Source organism: Anomaloglossus baeobatrachus, chromosome 11, assembly GCF_048569485.1.
Source record: "Anomaloglossus baeobatrachus isolate aAnoBae1 chromosome 11, aAnoBae1.hap1, whole genome shotgun sequence".
NCBI lineage: Eukaryota > Metazoa > Chordata > Amphibia > Anura > Aromobatidae > Anomaloglossus > Anomaloglossus baeobatrachus.
Genome location: NC_134363.1, coordinates 123,266,604 through 123,277,589, shown reverse-complemented (window position 1 = coordinate 123,277,589; position 10,986 = coordinate 123,266,604).

Genomic DNA, 10,986 nt, shown 5'->3' with positions numbered 1-10,986 from the left:
GTCACCTCCATGCAGCAGCGCTGGAAGCGACGCTGGAGCATCCTGGATTACGCCGGACATGGAGGGCTTTTTGGGGCTGATTAAAGTGGTTAACCAGGGTATATGTTTGTGTTTTTTATTTCTAATAAAGGATTTTTCAGGTGTGTGTGTTTATTTACTGTAATTTACAGATTAATCATGGAAGGTGTCTTATAGACGCCTGACATGATTAATCTAGGACTTATTGGCAGCTATGGGCTGCCAATAACTCCTTATTACCCCGATTTGCCAACGCACCAGGGCAAATCGGGAAGAGCCGGGTACAGTCCCAGAACTGTCGCATATAATGTATGTGGCAATTGTGGGCAGCTGTTGGCTGATATTGTTAGGCTGGGGGGCTCCCCATAACGTGGAGCTCCCAATCCTGAGAATACCAGCCTTCAGCCGTATGGCTTTATCTGGCTGGTTTTAAAATTGGGGGGGACCGCACACCGTTTTTTTTAATTATTTAATTATTTATTTCACTACACAGTATAGACACGCCCACCGGCTGCTGTGATTGGGTGCAGTGTGACACCTGTCACTCAGCATGGAGGCATGTCTCACTGTAACCAATCATAGGCGCCGGTGGGCGGGGAAAGCAGGGAATACGAGATTGTTTAATGGGCGGCCGGCTTTTTCAAAACAGTAAAAGCCGCCAGAGCAGTGTGAACGCCGTGCAGTGCCGGGGATCGGGGATTGGTGAGTATGAGAGAGGGCTGCTAACTTCAGTCACTTAGGAGATTAGCGGTCACCGGTGAGTCCTTCACAGGTGACCGCTAATCAGGGCGCGACACAGACAGAGAATGACCATGAGCATGAGCATGAGCATGACCGTGAAGTCGGGTGAAGTTCACCCGAGTTCATTCTGACAGTGCGGCTCTGTCTGTGTCTGCTGTCATCTGCCATTCAGCTCTGCTACATGGCTGTCTGTGTCTGCTGTCAGCGGCCATGTAGCAGAGCTGAATGGCAGATGACATAGTAAAAACGCATCCCTACACATTACACACGCTTGGCAAGTCAATAAATAAAAAAAAAAAAGGTGCCCAATGCATACATCACAGAACACATGATCTAAAGGATCGCACACAAAATTGATCAATTTAACATAGACTACTAACGCCCGTGTGACAGCAAATGAACGACCTACGTGCAATCTCATAAGATCCCATATGCAACCTGGGCGTGTCACATCGCAAATGCGATTGTACAACTAATTGCAACGTGTAAAGTGGGCTATAGTGCAGGAGAAAGGATCAGATGCCGACTATTATCTCTATGCATAGGGTGTTGCCATATTTGAGGTGTGTAACTGTCGTTACACACTGCAAATGCAAGATGGCAGCCCCCAGTGTTTTAGTAAAAATAGAAAAAATAAAAACAAAATCAATCAACATAATCAATCATTAATACAAAAACTACTGTACAATCGTGGCACCTTCCCTTTAAAAAAAAATAATATATAATTAAATATCGCAGTTGTCACATTGGCTACTAGAGGTCAGCATGTCTCAGGCCCACAGGTAAAACTAGCACCTGGCAGAGACATTGGAAATAAATTGAGCAATGGTCAAACATGACGCTCAAATCTAATTTTTTTTTTTTACTTACAAAGCGCAGTAACCCAAGATTGCACAGACCAGCTTTTTCAATGCACGACACATGCCCAGGGAGGCAGTGGTGACACATGACACAGATACTTTCATTATGTCCAAGCTCAATGGCACACTGGTGCCCACCAGGGAATTCCTTGCATTCATTTGCCATGAAATCCCAAAAGCAAACCATAAACAATATTCTCCCCCATTACGTTATTTTCTGCTTTAAATTTAATGGATGAAGAAAAACCACTTGCCAAAGACAGTGATCAAACCAGGGACCTTTAAATCTTCAGTCTAACACTGTCACAAACCAGCAAAGCAAAGGTACTAAACAATTGTGGTCACAATTAAAATGTAACTTTTAATATCCAAGTTAAAATTTTTTACCACACAACATAAACGGTTGTAAATCACCCGACACGCATCAGGGCATGTGATGTGGTGTCATGCCGGCGCCATCCAACCTGTCAGTTCCGGTCACGTGGCACTATGGGTAGTGACAGGTTGGATGGCGCCGGCATGACACCGCATCACATGCCCGGATGCGCGTCGGGTGATTGCGCGCAGTTTCGGTCATCTGGCACTATGGGTAATGACAAGATGGGTGGCGCCGTCATGACGTCACACGAGCGGATCACATGACCGCCATCTGTGAGAACGTCACTTAGTGACGGTTCTCCGTTTATGGCGCTATTTGGTTCTTAAGGGCGGGGTCTGAGTGACGTCCACCACTCACAGTGGTTAGACACTTTGGTGGGCGGCACACCCTTTCTGATCATTTGCCTATGGCTGATCAGTTTTGGTAGGGGGGTGTCACCCTCTCAGCTTATGGGCAGCTACTATGATAAGTGGGGCGGTCCGCCCACAGGATATTTAATGGCGGCAAGTTTGAAAGCCTAGTGCTTTATGCCAGCCCGGACACAGTATGCTGGATGTCCGTCTTCTAAATGAAGGTAGGAAGGATATCTTTTTTGAGAATGCTCTGTGAATTCTTTAGTAAATCCTTGCATTGTTTAGTCTGATTATACTGTTTATCTTTGCAGCTGTAATTTCTTGACCACAGTCCCCTGAGGATTAAGAAACGCATCGGGACTCGGGAGGTCTAAGAAAGTATCAGGTCAGATTGTTGCCAGCTAAGGGGTATTGTGAGGCTGATTGGTGCCCCCCCCTGTCACTGGACAACTATTTTTGCTTCATTTTTTACAGTGAGACCTTTGTTATGGTTATTGATCGCTGTGAATTATAGATTGTACACACTATTCATGAGACAGTTTCACACTTTGGTCTCAATTATTGTTATTTCGGTGGGGTGACTCTTACCGAATGTACATCTTGCTGTGGATTACTAACTGTACACATCATATATGGGACAGTTTTTTTACTTGTCTCAACTAATGTTATTTCGGTAGAGTTGTAACTACCGGATATACAGTGTCCTTAACTGGGTAATGACAGGAGCCTAATATTAGCTCCAATCTTTGGTTGGTTTTACAACCGTTTATGTTGTGTGGTAAAAATTTTTAACTTGGATATTAAAAGTTACATTTTAATTGTGACCACAATTGTTTAGTACCTTTGCTTTGCTGGTTATTGACTATTTGGTAAGCAACGACACATTTTTTCTTTAACACTGTCACAAAGCAGATATTTCAGCTGTATACGCTCTATCTTAAACCGTCACAGCTGGTCGGTAGCAGACTGACAGGTAGCCCATGTAGACATGTAGACGTGGGGTTCCCCCTATTTCTGATAAGCAGCACAAAGTAGACAGTTGTGAGCAACAACTGTCAGCTGGCTGTTTTACCTTGGCAGGTTATTGACCGCACACCATTTTGTTAAATTATTTATGTAAATAATTTTAAAATATGGCGCATTTCCCCCGTATTTTTTATTATCTTTTCTTCCTACATTGCTTTATGGTTTTCATTATGCTAAGGCTCGTTTCACACGTCAGTGAAAAACACTGATGTTCTTCACTGACGTTTAAAACACGCACATGTCCCTCCGTGTTCCGTGATTCACGGCACACGTGGGTTGTCAATGTGCAATCCATGATCCGTGATCCATGATTGCATATGGACATTACTCATCTGCCTTCACTACTGCTGTCCATGGTGCTGAACTCCTCGGCTCTGCAGCGTCCGCCCACCGCTCTCAGCAGCTACTTCCTGGTCGGCTATTCCTGCTCTCATGAATATTCATGAGCCAGGCAGGAGCTGCAGAGAGTGGAGGCTGCAGAGCGAATCGCAGGTAAGGTAAGTTGAAAATATTTAATATGTCCGTGATTTTCTGGTACGTATTTCACGGATCACACCATAGTGTGGTCCGTGGGTCATCAGTGATGCCAGAAAAAAAACTGACTTGTCTCCGTGCAGAAACACGGCCACGGGTGTACACTGCACGGAGACACGTTCAGTGAAAAATCACTGATGTGTGAGCAGACCCATTGATTATAATGGGTCTGCATATGTCAGTGATTCTGGTACGTATATAGAAAAAAAGCACATACGTACCAGAATCATTGACGTGTGAAGGGGGCGTAAGGGTAATATTTGTACTAAGTCAGTAAAACTTTCTTAACAAACATTGCACAGATTGTAATGTACGTAGTATAGATTGAAATATCTCTGATTCCGCTAATGACTGGTCTACAAGGAGCCAATTTAAAATTGTCTCAGTCACTAAGGGGTTAAAATCAATCTTAAAATAAATCATGATGTATACTGCTCAAAAGAATAAAGGGAACACTTAAACAGCACAATGGTATTTTAGTGTTCCCTATATTTTTTTGAGCAGTATATTTCATTACATCACAAGTAATGATCATTTTTCTGCCAACTGGTCTGGAAAAAGATAATTTTGAAAACTTTAAAAGAAGTCACGATGGCCGAGCGGTCTAAGGCGGTCTAATCCCACGTCTGACATCAACCTTTTCTTTCATTTAGGGTAAGATGTGGTCATGGTCTTTTCCATCACTTGTCGGCCGTAACATGGACAAAGCTTTTTTCTATATTTTTTTCTTTATTTTTGTGCTCATTATAATACCTATTTTTGCGCTTTTTGTTTGAGGTTTAGCAGATCTGTGTAGATATTGGGCAGATTATCTCCTGTTATTGATTTGTACATTTTAAAAAACATAACACTAAAATGTTATATAAAATTTATACTGTAATGTAGTATTGAGCCGCGGAGCTTCAGCTCTTCTGTATAATACTCTTTTAATGCTGCAATATCAGCTCACAATGGTTTCTTAAAGGGACAGCTGAGGAATCCAGAATTAAATCAATATGTCTGTGTGTGACAACACCTTTAACCCTATCCCTGCCATTGATATGGTATAATGTAATGGAAATATCACAAAGCCGTCTCTCTAACCCTTTCTCCTGTAGCTAATGTACTGGATTATAGATATGCAGTATATTAGTGTAAACAAAATAACGCAATCCTTGTGTATTATTAAAAAATAAAGTAATATCATCTGAAAATAAATAAATAAATAAAAAATTTCTAGTGCAAGTGAAATATTGCATTTGTTACATTGGCCACTAGAGATCAGCATGTCCCGGGCCTACAGATAGAAGAAGCCTTTGGCAAAGACATTGGGAATTAATTGAATCACTGAATTTAATGAGGTCACCTGAGGTCAGTATACCAGCGGTCACAGGTGGGTTACTGTGGGAACCTCCAGCTGTGACTGCAGATATACTGTGTGATATTACCACTCACAGTTGTGGCTCAGTCAGTCTCTGCCTGAAGCCACAGGTTCTGTGCCCGCACGCTGTGATTTCAATATGTAGCAAAGATGGGATCTCATGTAGATTACATCGCAACTAGGTATTTTTTAGTTAATTAATTGGAGAAGAGTGTGAGTTTTTTGCATTTTATTTCAAATAAAGGATTTTTTCAGTGTTTTGTTTATTTCTTTTCACTTATAGTATTAGTAATGTGGGGAACTCATAGACACCACCCATTACTAATGTAGGACTTTGTTGTGTTCTAGAGTGTTATCTCTTTGGACAAATCAAATTATCTCTCCAGGAAAGGAGACATACTCTAGGGCAGCGCCACCTATTGGAAGTAGCGATCCTAAAAGTCACAAGTGGATTTTTAACAATCCTTTGCAGATGACTTAGGATATATATATGCCAGATTAGAATCCCAATTTGCAGACATGGTGTTTCGGGGTGCTTGCCCCTTATGACTTAGGATATATATGCCAGATCAGAATCCCAATTTGTAGACACGGTGTTTCGGGGTGCTTGCCCTCTCTTTGGACTGAAATTCTGGTTTGATTGATTTTTTTGAGGTATTTTAATCTGATCTTTCAGTGAAATATCTAAAATTGATAAAGTTTTCTCTCATCCTCCAATAAACCTAATGGAGCTTTCGGTTACTTCTCTTTCCCATTTAGCTATATAGTCTTATGTTTGAAGCCTGGTGTCAGGAAGATTCTCAAATTTCGGGGCACAATCTCAGCCCTGATGTAATTGTCAAGAATTTGAACTTTCCACTAAGAAGTGATCTGATCTATATATATTTTTGTTAATTCCTTAAATGCTTCATTGAAAGTTGGCTCAGTAATGGCCATAGTAGCCAAGTAGCTCCCTGTCAGGTCCAATATGCACCCAGAACCACACGTAGTTCTGGGTGTATATTGCTAATCCCTGCCAAATCGTCCCTGTATACACTAGTATAGATAAAGAGATCTTTAGAAAAAGTATTTCTAAAGATTTTTACTATATGCTAATGAGCAAGGGCACTAGTTTTCTGGGCGTTAGTTCCCCTTACTAGTCAGCCCCATTAGCATGTTAGCATGGCCCTGTGGGTGTGCTAACTAGAGATGAGCCACCCCCCTAGTGTTCGAGTCCGGTTCGTCGAACGGAGGCTCCGTTCGACAAACGTTCGACGAACTCCTTCAAACCCCATTGAAAACAATGGCAGGCAAACACAAACACATAAAAACACATTATACATGCACACATACAGTTAATAAACATTGCCATTACACTTACAGGTCCCAGCGACGCGTCCTGCACTCTGTCTCCCACCGCTTTTCCTTCCGATTATTGCTGCATCCTCCTGGTAACCAGTACTGATGATAGGACCTTCCGTGACATCAAAATAGCATGTGACCAGTCACGTGTGTATTATCTCATTGGCTACAGACTGGTCACATGGCTAGACGTCATGCTAAGTCCTGTCAGTGCATCTCTCCGGTACGCAGTGCTCGTTCCAGCATCTCCGTGTACCGGCGACATGCTCTGGCACATGGTCGGCTTCCCCATTCCTTCATGTGGGCGCTCTTTACAGCGTCAGCCCATATGCAAGGACTGGCTGCCATAGCCGGTAAATTGCGGCACCGGGAATCACATGATCGAGCACCGTTGCTATAGTAACCAGCCTGTCAGATTATTTTAGCAACGGTGACGTCACCGCTTACAGCCAGCAGCCTCTGCTCACTCTCACTGAGTGATTAGACTGCATGGGGAGCAGCAGCATCTTCCTCCCATGCAGTACTGTCTGATGTAGCAGAGCTGCATGGGTTGAAGGAGAAAGAAGACAGAAGACAAGGATCATGGAGGGATGAGAGGGAGTAATAAACATGGAGTCTCTAAGTGTGTCTGTGTATTTATTTCTATTAAAGTATTTTTTCTCTGTGTGGTGTCTTTTTATTTAACCCTTGATTGGAGATTCTTAATGGCTGGGTCAAACTTGCCTGACATTAAGAATCTCTGGCTTAATACTAGCTAATAAAACAAAGCTAGTATTAAAAGGGCCCAGAAAGCTCGGGCCAATCTGTGCTGCGGATTCCAATCCCCAGCTGCCTAGTTGTACCTGGCTGGACACAAAAATGGGGCGAAGCCCATGTCGATTTTTTTTTTAATTATTTCATGAAATTCATGAAGTAATTAAAAAAAAAAGGCTTCCCTATTTTTTAGTTCCCAGCCGGGTACAAATAGGCAGCTGGGTGTTGGGGGCAGCCGTACCTGCCTGCTGTACCTGTTTAGCATACAAAAATATGGCGAAGCCCACGTCATTTTTTGGGGGGCAAAAAACTCCTGCATACAGTCCTGGATGGAGTATGCTGAACCTTGTAGTTCTGTAGCTGCTGTCTGCTCTCCTGCATACACTAGTGAATGGAGCATGCTGAGCATTGTAGTTCTGCAGCTGCTGTCTGCTCTCCTCCATACAGACAGACAGCAGACAGCAGCTGCAGAGTTACAAGGCTTAGCATACTCCATCCAGGACTGTATGCAGGAGTTTTTTGCCCCCCCAAAAAATTATGTGGGCTTCGCCATGTTTTTGTATGCTAGTCAGGTACAGCAGGCAGCTACGGGCTGCCCCCAACCCCCAACTGCCTATTTGTACCCGACTGGGAACTAAAAATAAAGGGAAGCCCTTTTTTTTTTAATTATTTAATGAATTTCATGAAATAATAAAAAAAAAAAAAAAAAAGACGTGGGCTTCACCCAATTTTTGTGTAAAGCCAGGTACAACTAGGCAGCTGGGGATTGGAATCTTCAGCGCAGGGTGCCCAAGCTTCTGGGCACCCCTGCTGTGAATTTCAGTTCGCAGCTGCCCCTGAAAATGGCGCTTTCATAGAAGCGCCATCTTCTGGCGCTGTATCCAACTCTTCCAGCTGCCCTGGTGACGGGTGGCTAGCTGGGTAATAATGGGGTTAGGGCTAGCTGTATATTATCAACTGGCCCTAAGCCCGAAATTCATGGTGTCACGCCAATATTAAACATGGCCACCATGAATTTCTAGTACAGATAACAAAACACAACACACAGAAAAATATTTTTATTAGAAAAAAAAAAACACAACACAATTAGTGACTCCATCTTTATTGAAATAAAGAACCACCCTCCACAGTAATCCTGGGTCAAGGGTCCCGCGCTGTCCAATCCGGATCCAATATCATCTGATCGGTTTGCTGGAAGGCAAAGCGATCAGATGATGTGTCAGGTTCAAGGGCCTGAATCACATGACAAAGCAGCTGATTGTATAAACGGCTTTTATACAATCATCTGATGCATCAGTGCAAAAAATAAATAAATAAACACTTCTGTGCAGACTCCTGTCCGACAGCATCGGCTGATAGTTTAGCCAGCCTCACCGCTCGGTAAAAAGCCGGCCTCACCGCTCGACTTATCGTGTCAGTTGATTCCGTCAGGTGTCCACATCAGCTGATCATCGCCAGGTCTGAGAGAGAGAGAAGAGAGAGAGAAGAGAGAGGGAGATTGAGAGAGAAGAGAGAGCTAGATTGAGAGAGAAGAGAGAGCTAGATTGAGAGAGAAGAGAGAGGGAGATTGAGAGAACGAGAAGGGAGAGAACGAGAAGAGAGAAAACGAGAAGAGAGAGAACGAGAAGAGAGAGAGAATAGAGAGAATAAAGAGAATAGAGAGAGGAGAGAGGAGAGAGGGAAAAAGAGAAAAAGAGAGACTGAGAAAAAGAGAGAAAGAGAGAGAGAGAAAGAGAAAGAAAGAGGGAGAGACAGAGAAGAGAGAGGAGAGAGAGAAGAGAGAGGGGAGATAGAGAAGAGAGAGGAGAGAGAGAGGAGAGAGAGAAGAGAGAGGAGAGAGAGAAGAGAGAGAAGAGAGAGGAAAGAGAGAAGAGAGAGAGAGGAGAGAGAGAGGAGAGAGAGAGGAGAGAGAGAGGAGAGAGAGAGGGAGAGAGAGGGAGAGAGAGGGAGAGAGAGGGAGAGAGAGGGAGAGAGAGGGAGAGAGAGGGAGAGAGGAGAGAGAGGAGAGAAAAAGAAAAAGAGACTGAGAAGAAGAGAGAGAGAAAAAGAGAGAGAAAAAGAGAGAGAGAAAAAGAGAGAGAAAGAAAGAAAGAAAGAGAGAGAAAGAGAGAAAAAGAGGGGGAGAGAGAAGAGAGAGAGGGAGAGAAAAGGAGAGAGAAGAGAGAAGATTGAGGGGGAGAGAGAGAGAAGAGAAAGAGGAGAGAGAGAGAAGAGAGAGGAAAAAGAAGAGAGGAGAGAGAGAGAGAAAAAGAGAGAAAAAGAGAAAGAGAAAGAGAGAGAAAGAGAAAATTACATTTTCTTTCATTTAGGGTAACATGTGGTCATGGTCTTTTTCATCACTAGTAGGTCATAACACGAAAGTACAATACCAGCAGAGTGAAGGTCTGAGTTGAGTTACATGTCAGTGAGGTTACCCGCTGTCACTGGATCCAGCGGTGGCTGCGGGTAACCTCAGTGACAGCTCAGCTGATCGCACTGCTGTCTTCATTGGCTGCGTGGAGGTGACCGGAGCGGCTGTGTCTTCTGCAGCTCCGGTCACCTCCATGCAGCAGCGCTGGAAGCGACGCTGGAGCATCCTGGATTACGCCGGACATGGAGGGCTTTTTGGGGCTGATTAAAGTGGTTAACCAGGGTATATGTTTGTGTTTTTTATTTCTAATAAAGGATTTTTCAGGTGTGTGTGTTTATTTACTGTAATTTACAGATTAATCATGGAAGGTGTCTTATAGACGCCTGACATGATTAATCTAGGACTTATTGGCAGCTATGGGCTGCCAATAACTCCTTATTACCCCGATTTGCCAACGCACCAGGGCAAATCGGGAAGAGCCGGGTACAGTCCCAGAACTGTCACATATAATGTATGTGGCAATTGTGGGCAGCTGTTGGCTGATATTGTTAGGCTGGGGGGCTCCCCATAACGTGGAGCTCCCAATCCTGAGAATACCAGCCTTCAGCCGTATGGCTTTATCTGGCTGGTTTTAAAATTGGGGGGGACCGCACACCGTTTTTTTTAATTATTTAATTATTTATTTCACTACACAGTATAGACACGCCCACCGGCTGCTGTGATTGGGTGCAGTGTGACACCTGTCACTCAGCATGGAGGCATGTCTCACTGTAACCAATCATAGGCGCCGGTGGGCAGGGAAAGCAGGGAATACGAGATTGTTTAATGGGCGGCCGGCTTTTTCAAAACAGTAAAAGCCGCCAGAGCAGTGTGAACGCCGTGCAGTGCCGGGGATCGGGGATTGGTGAGTATGAGAGAGGGCTGCTAACTTCAGTCACTTAGGAGATTAGCGGTCACCGGTGAGTCCTTCACAGGTGACCGCTAATCAGGGCGCGACACAGACAGAGAATGACCATGAGCATGAGCATGAGCATGACCGTGAAGTCGGGTGAAGTTCACCCGAGTTCATTCTGACAGTGCGGCTCTGTCTGTGTCTGCTGTCATCTGCCATTCAGCTCTGCTACATGGCTGTCTGTGTCTGCTGTCAGCGGCCATGTAGCAGAGCTGAATGGCAGATGACATAGTAAAAACGCATCCCTACACATTACACACGCTTGGCAAGTCAATAAATTAAAAAAAAAAAAGGTGCCCAATGCATACGTCACAGAACA